This window comes from Macrotis lagotis, chromosome 8, assembly GCF_037893015.1.
Source record: "Macrotis lagotis isolate mMagLag1 chromosome 8, bilby.v1.9.chrom.fasta, whole genome shotgun sequence".
Classification (NCBI taxonomy): Eukaryota; Metazoa; Chordata; class Mammalia; order Peramelemorphia; family Peramelidae; genus Macrotis; species Macrotis lagotis.
Genome location: NC_133665.1, coordinates 166,902,747 through 166,914,821, shown reverse-complemented (window position 1 = coordinate 166,914,821; position 12,075 = coordinate 166,902,747). Strand labels below are relative to the sequence as shown.

At 36.3% G+C, this 12,075-nt stretch overlaps 1 protein-coding gene across 3 annotated transcripts in view; it reads left to right on the top strand.

Moving 5' to 3' along the window:
• SLC25A26 (solute carrier family 25 member 26) overlaps positions 1–12,075 on the top strand; it is a 174,264-nt gene that overhangs the window by 118,040 nt on the left and 44,149 nt on the right. The window lies entirely within an intron of this gene.

Genomic DNA, 12,075 nt, shown 5'->3' with positions numbered 1-12,075 from the left:
ACAAGACAAACAGCATCTTTTCACCTAAGGAAAGGACTCCTTGTGGCCTTGCAGGATCCAGTGTCGGTTACACAATCTTCAAAGGAATGCAATAGTTACTCACCTCTTAGTGATTCAGTAAAACTGAGAGGCATAGAATACATCTCAAAAAGTGTTAATTATTGTTACTAGCTGAAATTAAGCTGGGGGTAATAATAGGTAGAAATTTTTTTAATTCCAATTTTTTAATAAGAATAAAAAGTTCTTATTAAGTATTCAGAAATATTTCCCTTAAGTCATATTCACTTAGAATTTGAATGTATGTCATTTGTTCAATGAGGATGGCATTTGGGGGCCATTTTTCTAGGTGATGCACTGTGAAAACAACTTTCCAAAGCAGTATCTCAAGGCATGATGTAATTACTAACCAATGAGGTCACATTCCATTAGCATAACAGCAACAGTTTTTTTTTCCCTGAAAAAAGAACAATGAAACCAACAGCTGTTCAGCAAAGAAGACTCACTTTGTTTGTGTCTCAATAAGCAGCAGTTACACATATTATGCAAACACTGTGGTCTTCTTGCACCTCATTTTGTGTGTGAGCATTTGTGAGGTGTTGTGAAGAGAAAAATCATTAAGGTTTGTCACTTTTTTCACATTTCTGATGTTTATGATATTCTGATTCATTATAAAATGTCACATATTGTCTAGAATGAGAGTGCATACTATACCATAATTTCCTAGTCATTATTCCTGAGAAGAAACTGTTTGATGCTTTCAACATTTTTTAATCTCCTGAAAATGAATTATTTAACACAATTTGATAAATTACATTGTTTGTGTCATCTCTATTATTACTGTGTGTTTATAGCCTAGCACTTTTAAACAAAACTTTTCCCAAGTCCAGAAGAATTATATGTCAGAGGATTCCTTTATTATTTTCATATGGTTATAGCCCTCAGAAAATGTCTTGCTTATTTTCACTCTTGTTTGAATCTCAAATCCTAACATTGCCCTTAAGTGAGGGAGAAAACAGTTCTGGTATTATCACTCCAGGTTTTTTGTATCTAAAGCAAAATAATCGGCCCCCTTCCCTTCCATTTCTTGACTTTCCTGTCTCCTGTGAAGGTGATCCCTCACCACCATTTTCTCAATGATCTCACCTCAGAGCCTCCTGTTCCCTTCTGACTTCTCCTGGCATATCCATCTATCCACTTCATCATTGACTTCACATTCCTTAATTCAGTCCCATTCAGCAAAAATATCATTTGGAGCAAAGATATAATTCCCGTCCTCATTGAGTTTACTATCTTGTGAAGAAATACTTCATTTAGAGGCCATGGATGTGTGTGTTTGGTTTTTAATCACTTCAATAACTATTTCAATCTAATTGGTTTCAGTAGCTATTCTATATATTTTATTTATGTTTTTTTTTAAGCACTGTTCTGAAAATTTCACCAGATTGCATCAAGGTCCATGATGCAAAAAAAAAAAAAAATGCTAAGAACTTTTTTTCTAGTAGGAGGGTGACAAACAGCCCAATATTACATAAGTACATTGGAAAATTGTAAAACTGAGCATTCTGTGAGATTGGATAGCAGACTTTTGATATTGATGGAAGAATCAGAAACAGGCATTAGAAAAGAGATGGTATTTGGGATGAACCAGGAATTCTGAAAGCAAAATAAATATCATTCTAGAGCAATATGGACTGAATATGACAAAGTACAGAGATTTGGGAAGGACAAAGAATTACTCAGTTTACCTGGGTCTTAAAGGATACCATTCTGGTGGCATTGTGACAAATGAATTGTCAGTGGAAGTGAGTATAGACAAAGAAACCTTTACTTTTAAATAGGCTATTGCAGTTGTCCACGTGAGTAGTAGTGATGGCTCAGTGAGAATAGAATACAGATTGAAAGTAAACAGATATAAGAACTATTTCAGAAGTGGAATTCACATTGATTTGGTCATTGATTGTATAAGATAGTCAAGGAAATGTCAAAAATAACACTTGGGCGGCTGGGTGGCATAATGGATAAAGCACCAGGCCTGGAGTCAGGAGTACCTGGGTTCAAATCCAGTCTCAGACACTTACTAATTACCTAGCTGTGTGGCCTTGGGCAAGCCACTTAACCCCATTTGCCTTGCAAAAAAAAAAAAAACCCTTAAAAAATAATAACACTCAGGGGAGATGAAACCAAGATGGTGGAGAAATGCCAGGAAGTTTCCCAATCGCTATCTATATAGTTTCCTTGGGAAACAACATTAAATCAATTAAATGGCTGTAATGGAATTTAGAGCAACAGAACCTATAAAAAGATGGAGTGAAACATTTTTACAGCTCAAGATAACTTAGAAGGACTTCAGAAAAGGTCTGTGGGAGCACATCCGGTGTAGATGGGATTCAGGTAAATCAGTGGGAAGCTCTTAGCCACAGTACAAATCAGTAAACAATACCTTTTGCTCCTGGCTCAGAAATCTAGTGGCCTAGCAGGACAGTGGTGAGATGTCCAGCCCCAGCACAAAAAGCAAACTGCCAGCCCCAGAATCCCCAACATAACAGGCATGAGTAGGTCAGGACATTCCTGCATTGTGGGCAAGCCACAACCCCCAGAGACTCTGGCATAGAAAGTCATGATCAGGCTCCTAGCCCTCCAATGCAAGAAACAGAATTCAACTTTAAAAGTCATGAAATAATCTAAAAATGAGTTAAAACCAGAAGAGTCCTGACCATAGAAAGTTTAGTTACAGAGAAGATCAGAGTACAAACTTAGAAGAGGACAATAATGTCAAAATGCCTATATGCAGAAATTCAAAGTGGGGGAAATGAAAAGATCCAGTTCTTCTTTGAAGAGCTCAAAGAAGATTTAAAAAGTCAAATGAGAGAGGCAAAAGAAATAATTACACAAAAAAAGAGTCAACAGCTTGGAAAAGGCAGTACAAAAATTGAAAACCATTCCTTAAAAAAAATACTGTTGACCAAATGGGGGGAAAATTCACTGAAGAAAATAAGCATTGAGTTTCCATTGAGCTAATGACTCTAAGAGACAACACGAATCAATCAAACAAAATCCCAAAAGTAAAAATAGAAGAAAGTCCTCAATGGAAAAACAACTGGCCTGGAAAACAGATCCAGGATAGATAATTTAAAAATTATTGGACTACCTAAAAGCCTTGACCAAAAAAAAAAAAAAAAAAAAGCCTGGACAGCTTATTTCAAGAAAGTATAACTTCTTTTATTTTTTTTTTTAAGGAAGTGGGGTTAAGTGACTTGCCCTTGGTCACAAGCTAGGTAATTATTAAGTGTCTGAGACTGAATTTGAACTCAAGTCCTCCTGACTCCAGGGCCGGTGCTCTATCAACTTCACCACCTAGCTGCCCCTATTTCAAGAAATTATAAAGAAAACTGCCCTCATATCCTAGAACCAGAGTGTAAAAGAGTAATTGAAAGAATAATCCAATCACCTCCTATAAGAGATCCCAAAATGAAAATTCCAATGAATATTGTAACCAGATTCTAGAATTATCAGCTCATGGAGAAAATACTGCAGGCATCCAGAAAGAAACAATTAAGGAGCCACAATCAAGGTCTCACAAGTCCTACTTGCTTCAGCATTAAAGGATAAGAGGGCCTGGAATGATGATGATGATGATCTTAAGGAAGGCAAAGGAGCTTGGATTACAATCAAGAATCAACTACCCATAACCTTTTAGGGGAAAAAAATGAATAATCAGTAAAATGAAAAACTTTCAGCTTTGTTGATGAAAAGACCAGAGCTGAACAGAAAACCGTTCTTCAAGCAAAATAAAACAAAAAAGCAATAAGGTTAAACTGTAACCCTTGAGAACTTTTATCTCTATTAAGACAGTTAAAAGGAGTAGACATAAAGGATATGGCTATAAGTTGACATGAATGTGATGATATAAAAAAAGTAAGGGGTGAAAAAAGGATTGTACTGGGAAAAGAAGAAAGAAGGAATCAGAATAGGGTAAATTACATCACATGAATAGGTACAAAAAACCTCTTACAATAGAGGGAAAGAAGGAAGAGGGTGAGTATTATTATTTTTTTAAAAGAAAGATTTTATTTAGTTTGAGTTTTACAATTTTTCCCTTATTCTTGCTTCCCTCCACCCCCCACAGAAGGCATTCTTTTAGTCTTTACATTGTTTCCATGGTATATATTGATCCAAATTGAATGTGATGAGAGAGAAATCATATGCTTAAGGAAGAAAAATAAAGTTAAGGAAGAAAAAAATAAGATAATGTTTTTTCCCCCCTAAATTGAAGGTAATAGTCTTTGGTCTTTCTTTAAACTCCACAATTCTTCCTCTGGATGTAGATGGCATTTTCCATTGCAGAAATCCCAAAATTGTGCCTGATTGTTGTCTTGTTGGTATGAGCTAGTCCATTAAGGTTGATCATCACTCCCATGTTGCTGTTAGGGTGTACAGTGATTTTCTGGTTCTGCTCATCTCGTTCAGCATCAGTTCATGCAAATCCCTCCACACTTCCCTGAATTCCCATCCCTCCTGGTTTCTAATAGAACAATAGTGTTCCATGACATACATATAAGAGGGTGAGTATTATTTGAACTATATTCTCATATTTGGTTCAAAGAGGAAATAACATACACACCCAGTTCAGTATAGACATTTATCTTACCCTTTAAGGATGTAAGAGGGGAAAGGGAAAGAGGGGGAGGACTGGTGGAAGGGAGAGCAGAAGTAGGAGAAAGGGAAATGAAGGGGAGGCAGATAAAAGGGAGGGATTGAGGTAGGTAGTAGTGCAAAACACTGGTAAAGAGGGATGATGAAAGAAGAAAGAAAAACATAAATGGGGAAAGATACGATGTGAACAGGATGAATTCTTCCATTAAATAGAAGTGGATAACAGAGAGGATTAAAAACATGAATCCTTCAATATGTTGTTTACAAGAAACACATTTGGAGTAGAGAGAGATATACACACTAAATAAAGGTAAAAGATTAGAGCAGCTTAATATATTATGCTTCAGGTGGGGAATGGCTAAACAAGCTATGCTATACAAATATAAGAAATGATAAGCAGATTTCAGAAAAACCAGACATACATACACTGATGCAAAGTAATAGTGAACAGATCCAGGAGAGGAGGAAAGAAATCTGGAACTCAAAATCTTATCAAAATGAATGGGTAAACTATCTTTAAATGTAATTGGAAAAATAAATTACTATTAAGGGGGAGAAAAAAAAGATGGCAACAAGGTTTCAAATATTGGAAGACCTTTGTTACAAGGAGGCACATGTTTGGGGGAAATGATGATAAAATCAGGTTTATAGTGGTGCAGGAGGTAGCAATAGGATTTCCAAGGAGAGATAGATTTTTTTTCTTTTTGCAAGGCACTGGGGTTAAATGACTTGCCCAGGATCACACAGCTAAGGTATTCAGTTTCTGAAGCTACATTTGAACTCAGGGCCTCCTGACTTCAGGGCCAGTGCTCTATCCACAGTGCCACTTAGCTGCCCCGAAGAGAGATGTCTTAAAGGTACTTGGTGCTGTTGTGGAAGCCATCTGTTGGTAATAGTTGATTGAAGCAATGAGAGTGAAATCTGACAGGATAAATTTGAATTCAAGAGAGAAGGATGGACTCAGTAGGAAGGGATGACCAATTTTGTCTTAGATGCCAAAGAGGTCCTGGGGAGGTGATGTGGATGGTAGTAAAGACTGAAAAAGACCACTGAATTTTGTGCTCAGCAAGCCCTTAATTTGTGAAAGAGCAGTTTCCAGGGAATAGTCATAGTGGTCAGCACCAGATTACAAGAGTTTGTAAAGAGATAGATGCTGACAAAGAAATGGTATCAAGTCTGTGCAACTTTTTTTAAAATTATGATCTTAACAATCATCAACATATATGGACATTTCATTACACAACACATAAAAGGGTTGCCTATGAAACTGATTTTTTTTAATGTTTGTTTTAAGTGAAAGTTCAGATTAAACTCAACAGTGTAGTAATAAGTTGCCCGCATTTGTGTCCTTTTTTTATAGTAATCAAAAATCAAGCTTCTCTTCCTAACTGCTCTAGCATAGCATTGATTTCTGTTGCTTTTGATCTTACAGAAAGTAGTCCATTTTATCTGAAGGGGATAAACTTCGTTTAAAACAGTTACTTAGGAGATATTCTTTAAATATTTGAATCATACACATTTTCTAGTTGTAAACTCTCACAAGCATAAATACCTTGCAAGTATTTGAATGTAAATATGAATTCAGCTCACAAGAAGAAGCACTAAGTGCCTGCTCTGAGCATAGTATCTGCCAGGTCCTGAGAGACAGCCAGAATTTAGAAAGGCCTTGTAACTCATTGAGAGATATGATTTGTATTCATGTAGTTATGATGCAGAGTAATGTTTTGTAAGTGTATAAAGGTGTTGACTTCTCAGGGAGGTAAAGGGCATCAGGCAAAGCCTTCAGATGATGGTGGAAAGTTGAGTAAGAAAGGTTGGGCATGAATTCTGCTGGGGAAGGGCAAAGGGAACAGGAGCAAAGGCAGAAAAGCACAGCTTCCTATGGGAGCAGAGCATCATCTCCTGTGGCCTGTATCAAGAACATGAAGAAGAGAACAATATGGGATGCACCTTTCCAGGTAGTGAGCATTGTGGTTAGGCAGGAGGAATTGCACCACAAGTCTGGTCAACGATCTAGTGAGAGAGAGAGAGAGAGAGAGAGGGAGAGAGAAGTGGATCCTGGTTACTGATGTTCCAGCCCTTGTGCATGCTTTTGGTAGTTTTTCTGCCTCTTCCCTCCTTGTTGGACTGTCAGCTTCCTGCTTTCAGCCTTGCGCTATTACTGCCTCCTCATTCCTTCAGGACTGAGGAGTATAATAGAAATTCATCTAAAACAAATGTTCTGGCCTCCTTTGGCAGCCTGGAATGCTCTATATATCCCCTCTCAGAACTGTGTTTTTAAATGCAGAAAATGAAATCATAAAACTAAAAGAAAACCAATTGTACTGAAATGGCATTATCAAAATATTTTTTTAAATGTCCACAAGTTTACAGACCCCAATTTAAGAATCCCTGGTCAAAAATAAGATTACTTGTTTAGAATGAGGACTCAAATGGCTGAATAAAATTTTGTTTCATGACCTTGGAAACTGATTTTGGTCTGCTCCTTTTGATAGAACCAAGGAGGCAGCTCATTAAATATTTGCCTTTGGTTTTGTATTTTGGGTGGGAATCCCTGGATCACAGAATTTCAGATTTGGAAGGGACCTCAAGTGACCTGATTCAGTTCACTATAACCTACCAAAAAATGGTCCCCCAGCCCTTGCCTGAAGAGCTCTAATAAAAGGTGAATACATGAACACTGAGTGCCCCGTTTTACCTGAGAAGCTAGTTTACATCTGCAGAGAAGAATCTAGAACTGGTTGAGATCTAGCTCAAATTTCCTGCCCACTCCCCGCCATTTGGTATCCTACTGTTGTCAAGATCTCTGAAGCTTTCCTAAGATCGACTTAATGACAAATCCTTGTATTCATGGCATTTTAAATCCCCAGTTGTGATCTGAACACCTCTTGTTCACCTTGATGCTGGCTATTCTGGCAAGAGTAAGCAAAACTGTGCCATCCTGGCTATATCACTGCAGACGTTCCTTCCACTAATACTGATAGAAAATAAATTGCTAAAATGAATGTCGATAGAGATAAGGGAACAAGGATAAAGAAAGGAATGAGCATATGAACACACGCACATATATATGTATATATAGATGTGTGTGTGTATATATACACACACACACACATATATATGTATATGTATGCACTCAAGTCTCCTGTACTTCACATCTGGTCTTGCTCCATGCCAGCCTGTTGCTGACCTAGAGAGCTTCCACACTGAAAGTGACACAACAAATTGATTCAACTTTTGGGAGAGTTCTTTGTCTACCTAGAGTGAAAGTGGCCATAACCTTTCATTGAATACTTTCCTTTATGAAATGTAACCAATAAAATACCCCCCCCATAAGCTATTCACACCAGCATTATTTATAATCATTGTAAATAACTCCACAGTGTACTTAGAAGAAAATAGCTAAGCAAATTGTAAACATGATGGAGTTCTACATAGCTCTTAAAAATGGTATATGTAGACCTCTGCTATATTGAGATAGGAGAAAATTTTATATGAAATATTAACTGAAAAAGAGCTGCACTGAAATCACAGCTCTGTAAAATGTTTTTGTGAATATTTTATAATTCCAGAAGTCAGATATCAAGCATTTAGAATTTAAAACCTTTGGGGTGTTTTTTCCATAGTTGCTTACATAGATAATTAAAAAAAACAAATTTAGAATATTTGGATAAATAAAAGTTTTAAGCTCACTTAATGGTTAAGTAACTTACAGGTAGCAGTTAGTTATTAAAATAATATATAAAGTAAGTTAGACAATAAGCAGCCTGGATGTTAGAGAGTTCCATGCAGTAGAACAGATTTATTTTATTAATTAATGACTTACCTGGGTCATGAAATTGCTGAGTTAACATAGGCCAAGTAAGACTAAACATAGATGATGTCACCAGTAGCAAGGTTAATTATTTATGATTTGAAAATTACATGCACTACCTTCAAAGTTATAGATTGTCTATTGTTACGGATTCCTGAATCAGATACTATAGATGGCTTTGTACACATGTATGCTTCTTGATACAACTTATTAAATGTACATAATAAAGTGTTTTAATACCATACATTTAAAGGATAACCTTCTTGTGATGAGGACAGTTGAAGACAGCCCAGATTGAATAACATTCCATGCACTTGAGCCAAAAGACTTATTTCCAGTTTGTTATTTATCAGGCAAGAGCAAGTAATAGGACTGGGTTTTTTTTTGAAGTAGAAAACAAAGTCTTCTATTCAATCTTCACTTTAATAGACTACACATGACAGAGGATTGGCATCCTTGAGTGTTCTGTAATATTGGGTTTGGCATTGTTTGTTTTCTAATCATATGAACACCGGTGGGAAATGATAATTACCTTTAAAAAAAGTAAATAATTATTTCATGCTGCCCTTCATATGAACAATCAGTGGAAAATCACTTGGGAAAATAGGATGTCCAGATCGTCATGTATGGAGTGAAACCTCCAAATATTCAGGACACTGTACTATTATGATAAACAATAAGAAAACCATTCCCAAAGAAAATTAAATAATCTTAGAAAATAAGGTACATTTAAAAATTTTTAACAGATGGATATAGATGTAAATATAGATATATAAACATACAGACATATACATACTTGTGTGTTTATAATCTCATCTCCCAACATAACATAACTATAAAAGGAATATTTAAAATGTTTTTCTGACTTAATCTATTTTAAAAACTTAAAACTACTGGTAGATGCAAATTATAAAACACTTTAACTAGTCTATCCATCTGATCTATAGCCATCTGACCCCTTGCTTTTATTGGACATGGCCAGCTATATTCAGATAAACAACTGCAATTGAAAGCCATCATCTGTCTGTTTCCATTCTTAGCGAATTTTGTTCCCAACCCTACTTCCCTGGTCTTTGCTCTCTCCTCCACTTGTTTTTACATTTGGAAGCCCATTTATGAATATTTCTTAAAACGAATGATTATCTTTAGATTATCTTGTCCATAGTTCTGAAACCATATTGAGCTTTTCATAGGACATTTTAAAATTCCTTTTTCCACTTCTTTGTCTTGAATTGTTTAAATGACATCATGAGTAATGGAGATGCCCACTCCCCTGGGCAACTATTTCTCCTTCTGTCCAGCTGCAGATATTGTTCCTGTTTATCCCCAAAGATCAGTCATTGTTCTTGGCTATTTACCGTTTGTATGCTGGCTATTAAGCTTTCTTGATTGTACCTGCATTGGCCCAATCACTGTGGGGAAAGTGCATATCTCTTTAGCTTTGAGGTACATATTGCTATTTCATTGTTTCATTATTCATAGCATCCGTCTTAGAAAAATGTTTAAATATATTTAAGGAAGAAGGGAAGGGAAAGGAATTGTCTGTCCTCTGTGTCACTAACTGCCCCAGGCAGAATGTCAGAATATGTAATGCTAATGGTTCAGTGCATACAGTACTGTGGCTTGGAGTCAGGAAGACCTGAGTTCAGTCTTTCTGAGACACTTCCTGGGTGTGTAACTCTATTTGTGTTAGTTTCCTTATCTATAAAATTTTTTCTATAACTGGTTCTCAGGGACCAGATGAGATCTTCATAAAGTGCTTTGCAAACTTTAAAGTGATATGTAAATGCTGGTCATAATACTGAACACTGAAATGAGTTTGGAACTTGGATATTTTTTTTTATTTTCAGTAGAAGTTAAGAACTATTTGTGGGTAACTGATCACAATATTTTTGGGGGGTAAATCAGAGAGTTTTATTATCTTATTTTTTGTGATAATTTGGTTTATTTATTTTATATTATTATAATAATCTTGTTGTGAAAGTAAACATAAACCCCCTCCCCCCAAAAAAGATAGAGAAACCTCAAGAATAGTGAGAAAAAAAAGTGTACTTCAGTCTGTGTTCAGATTCCAATGGTCCTGTCTCTGGGATGAGCTGCCTTCTATATCATAAGTCCACCAGAGAATTTGCTTTTCCTGCAGTCACTATTACTAGCTGTATTTCCCTCCACTCTATTCCTCCCACTCTCATTTATTCTGTTCTCTTTCTCCTTATACCCTGTCCCTGTTCAGAAGTGTTTTGTATCTGAGTACCCTCTCCCATGAACTTCCTCTCTTCTATCACCTACTCCCCCCTTCCTTCTCTCCATTCCCCCTTATCCCATCCTTTTCCTCTCATTTTTCTCTAGGTCAAGATAGGTTTCTATATCCTAAAAAGTATGTATGTTATTTCCTTTTTGAGCCATTTCTGATGAGAATGAAGGCTCACTCACCCCCCCACCTTCCCCTGTTTCACTCCATTGCAGAAGTTTTTTTCTTGACTCTTTTATGTGAAATATCTCAGCCCATTCTACTTCTCCTTTCCCTTCCTCCCAGTACTTTCCTTTATCACCCATTGACTCCATCTTTTTACTATATTATACCATTATATTCAGCTCCTTCCTGTGCCTTGTCTATATATGCTCCTTCTAACAGCTCTTATAAATGAGAAAGTTCGTATGACTTATCAGTATCATACAGGAATACAAACAGTTCAACGTCATTAAGTTCCTCATAGTTAGTCCTTCTCGTCCACCCCCTCTATGTTTCATCTGGATCTCACTTGGAGATCAAACTTTCTGTTAAGCTCTGGTCATTTCATTAGGAAAGTTTGAAAGTCCCCTGTTTCATTGAAAGTCTATCTTTTCTCTCGAATGAGGATGTTCACTTTTTCCAGGTAGTTGATTCTCAGTTGTCATCCAAGATCTTTTGCCTTCCGGAATATCATATGCCAAGCCCTACAAGCCCTTAATGTAGATGCTGCCAGATCCTGTGTAATCCTGACTATAGAGCCACAGTAGCTGAATTGTTTGTTTCTGGAAGCTTATAGTATTTTCTCTTTGACTTGGGAGTTTTGAAATTTGACTGTAATATTCCTGGGAGTTTTTCTTTTGGGATCCCTTTCAGGTAAGAATGGTGAATTCCCTCAATTTCTGTTTTACCTCTGTTTCTAGGATCTCAGGACAATTTTGCCATATTATTTCTTGAAAAAATGAAGTCTAAACTCTTTTCCTGGTTGTAACTTTCAGATAGCCCAATAATTTTTAAATTATCTCTCCTGGATCTATTTTTTCCAATGAGATAGTTCACATTTTCTTCTAATTTTTGGTTCTTTTGGTATTGTTTTATTGTTTCTTGATTTCTCACAAAGTCATTAGCTTCTTTCAGTTCCATTCTACATTTGAAGGAGTTATTTTCATCAGAGAGCTTTTTAATCTCCTTTTCCAGCTGACCAATTCTACTTTTTTTAAGGCATTCTTCTCCTCATTTGCCTTTTGGGTTGTTTTTTCCATTTGGCCTAAACTGGTTTTTAACTTTTTTTTGTTCAGTGTTCTTTGTATTTCTTTCACCAAGCTATTGACTTGGTTTTTGTAATTTATCTGCATCACTCTCATTTTTCCTCACAATT